This window comes from Camelina sativa, chromosome 20, assembly GCF_000633955.1.
Source record: "Camelina sativa cultivar DH55 chromosome 20, Cs, whole genome shotgun sequence".
NCBI lineage: Eukaryota > Viridiplantae > Streptophyta > Magnoliopsida > Brassicales > Brassicaceae > Camelina > Camelina sativa.
In genome coordinates this window covers 26,889,835-26,894,455 of record NC_025704.1, presented here as the reverse complement: position 1 = coordinate 26,894,455, position 4,621 = coordinate 26,889,835, and the positions used below count along the sequence as shown (strand labels likewise).

Here is a 4,621-nt window from a genome sequence, read left to right as displayed (position 1 = left end):
AGAGGAAGTTTCTCTGATATCTCATCTTCTTCTTTCTTCTTATTCTTTATAGTGTAAACCTTCCTCACCACCCTTTGAACTGGAAATTCATCTTGTGATGTCTGCTTCATCTCAACAATCCATGACTGCAACCAAACAGAACATTCAAAGAAGGAGGTAAGAAAATTGAGAAAGGATATGTTTAAGAAAAAAAAACAGAACATGAGAGGTTTGATATTAAGATGAGAAGCGTATAAGTTTAAAACAAAAAAAAAAAAGAACATGGGAAGTAATGAAACATGATAAGCTTTAACAAACAGAACATGAGAAATAAAAAAAAACAGAACATGAGAAGTTTTAAAAATTCAGAACATGAGAAGCTTTAAAAGAACAGAACATGTAAAAAAAAAATGATAAGGTTTTAAAAAAACAGAACATGAGAAGTTTTAACAAAACAGAAAATGAGAAGTAAAAGAATAAAACGACGTGGTAAGCTTTTTTAAAAATAGAACATGAGAAGTTTTTAGACAACAACAGAACATGAGAAGTAAAGGAAAATGTAACTTACAGGTGCTTTACTTGTTCCCTCATCATCGTTAATGGTGTGCGAAGTGGAATCATTCCGTACATCAGCGTCTTTTGGCTCTATTCTTTCTTTCTCCAATGCTTTAATCATCTCACCCATTTCCTCTTTGAACACCGTCATTTTTTACAACGAATGTTTCAAATTTACTCTCCAAAGCATCTATTTGACTGTTGAGTGTTTTGCCCAAGTCAGAAATAGTCTCAGTCATTTTCTCAATCGCCGTCCAAATGTCCAAAGAAATTGACTTGTCATCCTTACCATCCTACAATAACATTTTCATTAATATCATAATAGAGAAGACAAAAAATGTTAATCAATTACGGTAAAGGAAAACGAAACCTTACCTCCATGTTGGTTACATTTTCTCCTTGTTCACATTTAGGATCACTATCTGTCCATCTTTTTTTCTTAGGATTGCACCCTCTGTTGTCATTCACCTTATCAGCTTTAACACTTCTTTTCTTCTTTTTTGAACTTATACCAACTGTCTTGCCACAACTCCAAGCATCTAGAGACAAACGGTTATGAATGAGATCTTTAATTAGCTCGTCTAGGTGTGGATCCGTATGCTCCTCTGAGTCAGACCATAGAGGATACATGTCTTCCTCTGAAACATGAATCATATGCCTAACACGAACCTACAAGCAATGAATAAAGTAAGTTTAAATTCACACAAATTATTTGTTCATGTCAAAAAATAGTTTTTAAAAAAAAGAGTAACAAACTACTAACCTGTCCGTGCAAATCCTTCTCTTTTTTGATGAAGTCTGTGAAGTTGATACGTTTTCGTGATGATCGCCAATCAAGAAGTGGAACACCACTCGATTATGTCCTTCTAAACCCATAACTTTCTCTAATTCCAGTAACACTCTCATACAGCAAAATCAACATAGCATGAACATAGCCGTGTATGGTGTACGAATCTCTGTCATAGTCAACCATCTTAACAGAATTCACTAGACTACTAAAAGCCACCCGACCCCATGGATGTTTTTCAAAAGCAACTGGATCTAAAACTCTCTTAGCGGTCGCCAACGGGATTCTAGATGTATGATGAATTACATGTACGCATACTGACAACATACATAACCTACCAACCATCATCCTCTTATCAAAATCCCATGTTTTGTTAAAATCAATCACCTTTACCAACTCACTCCACATAGGACCATCAAGGGTTGTTGGTATTTTCATTTCTTTCCAGAAATCATGGTGATCAACATCAAAGTTGTCTAAAGGGTCAAATGCATCACAATTTAAGCTTGTTATCTCCGCAAACTCATTTAAAGAAAATCTAATAGGCCTATCATCGATCAAAGACCAAACCTCATGAATGTTGTTGATTCTCAGCTGATGTGTGAATATAAAATGAACTCTCTGCGCAGCCCATGTGTATTCCAATTCAGCAAACTTTATAAACACTTCAAGAGATGATTCCTTCAGTTTATCATACAAAAAAAGAAAGAATCTGACGCAGTCGGAATGAACTAGGTTAACAAGCGTTAACTCTAGATTGAAAATCAAGATCACAAGCGTTGATCTTGATAGAAAGCTCTGGAATCCACCAGAAAGATAAAGAGAACTCTAAAACTTTGATTGATAAGAATGATAATAATATTGTGTCTAAAACATATCACCTAAGGTTCTTTATATAGAGAAAGCTAAAACATAGAATAGGCAATTCCCAGAAAATAAGTAAAGTTACTAGAATCCTAATAGAAAGAGAAAACAGGAAAATATCTAGAAATAACTTGTAAGCTAGAATGGATTAGGTTTCAGAACCTTCTCCTGCATCAGTCTCCTCCACCTCCAAAGAACTCGACCCTGAGTTCTCATTTGGATAAAGAACACCATCCCCATGATACTCATAGATGTCAGCCACATTAAACGTATGAGAGATGTTCATGTTGTCTGGAAGATCCACCACATAAGCATTGTCATTGAGCTTCTGCAGAATCTTGAATGGACCATACTTGCGAGGCTGAAGCTTGCGATAAGTACCAATGGGAAACCTTTCTTTCCTGAGAAACACCATCACTTCATCTCCTTCTTTGAAAACCTTGAGCCGTCGGTGTTTATCTGCTGCTCTTTTATTCTTTTGTCCAACTGCTTCCAATCTAGCTCGGACTGCTTCTTTAGTTTCCAAAATGTCTTCAGCCAAAGCCTCAGCTGATGCACTAACTCCGGGAGCTTTTGGCAATGGAACTAAATCGACCACATGCTTCGGGACAGAGGTATACACCAAAGAGAATGGTGATTTCCCTGTTGCGGAATGTACAGCACTATTGTAAGCGAATTCAACCTGTGGTAGAGCTAAATCCCACTGCTTCGGTTTATCACCACATACACTTCTGATCATGTTACCCAGCGTCCTCTTTGTCACCTCGGTTTGTCCATCACTCTGGGGATGAGCTGTAGAGCTTTGTTTTAAACTTGTTCCAAACATCCTCCATAATGTTATCCAGAAGTGACTTAGAAACTTGGTATCTCTGTTTGAAACTATGGATTTAGGAACCCCATGGAGACGTACAACTTCACGGAAGAACAATTTGGCTATGTTGCTTGCGTCTGCAGTCTTCCTACAAGCAATAAAGTGTGTCATTTTAGAGAACCTGTCAACAACAACAAACACAGAATCCACACCTCGTTGTGTTCTTGGTAATCCCAACACAAACTCCATGGATAGATCCTGCCAGATGTCTTCAGGAACAGATAACAGCATGTAAAGACCTGTATTCTGAGCTTGACCCTTTGAAACCTGACATATATAACACCTTCGAACAATAGCTCCAGCGTCTCTCCGAAGATGCGGCCAATAGTACCTTTCCTCCAAGCTTGCAATAGTCTTATCCCGTCCCAAATGACCACTAAGGCCTCCTCCATGCAATTCTCGAATCAACTTCTCCCGTAAGGAAGAACATGGAATGCATAGCCTATCTCCTTTAAAGAGGTAACCTTCTCGGATATGAAAATCTGCCGAAGGATGCTGCTGACTGCACTTGATCCATAGTTCCTGGAACTCAACATCTTGTCCATACAACTCCCTCAAAAACTCGAAACCGACAACCTCCTGTGCTAAAGTAGTGAGTAGAGAAGCCCTTCTACTTAAGGCATCCGCAACCTTATTAAGCGTTCCCGGTTTGTGCTGGATGATAAATGGGAACTTCTGTAAGTTACCCAACGAGCATGCATCTTATTGACCATCTTCTGGCTGTGAAGGAACTTGAGAGCTTGATGGTCCGTGAAAAGAACAAACTCACGTTGAACCAGATACTGCTCCCATTGTCTTAGGGCTCGAAACACAGCATAGAACTCCTGATCATAAGTACTCCATTTCTTACGTGCTTCACTTATTTTTTCACTAAAGAAAGCTACAAGTCGCTTCTCTTGTGACAGTACAGCCCCTATTTCCACGCCACTTGCATCACACTCTACCTGAAACACTTTATCAAAATCCGGCAATGCTAATACTGGAGCAGTACAAAGCTTCTCCTTAATTAATGCAAAACTCTTGTCTTGATCTGGACCCCATTGAAACTTCCTTTTCTTCAAACATTCAGTAATAGGCGCTGTAATGGTACTGAAGTCTCTCACAAATCTTCTATAGAAAGTAGCTAGACCATAAAAACTTCATACCTCAGTTACTGATTTAGGGACAGGCCAATCCTTTATGGCACTCACCTTGGCGTCATCAACTTGAATTCCTTCTTCACCAATGACAAAACCCAGAAATAACAGCTTATTGGCACTGAATTTACACTTCTTTAAGTTGATGTACAACTGGTTTTCTTGTAGAACCTGCAAAACCTGTTTTAAATGCTCCAAATGATCATCCTTAGTTTTGCTATAGATCAGAATATCATCGAAGTAAACCACCACAAATGACCCAATGAAAGGACGGAGAATTTGGTTCATTAGTCTCATGAAAGTACTAGGAGCATTTGACAACCCGAAAGGCATCACCAACCACTCGTATAATCCATCTTTGCTCTTAAAAGCAGTCTTCCATTCATCTCCAGGCCTGATTCGAATTTGATGGTACCCACTTCGAAGATC

General features: G+C 38.5%; 1 pseudogene; it reads right to left on the bottom strand.

Moving 5' to 3' along the window:
* LOC104771766 lies at positions 26-2,200 on the bottom strand (annotated as a pseudogene).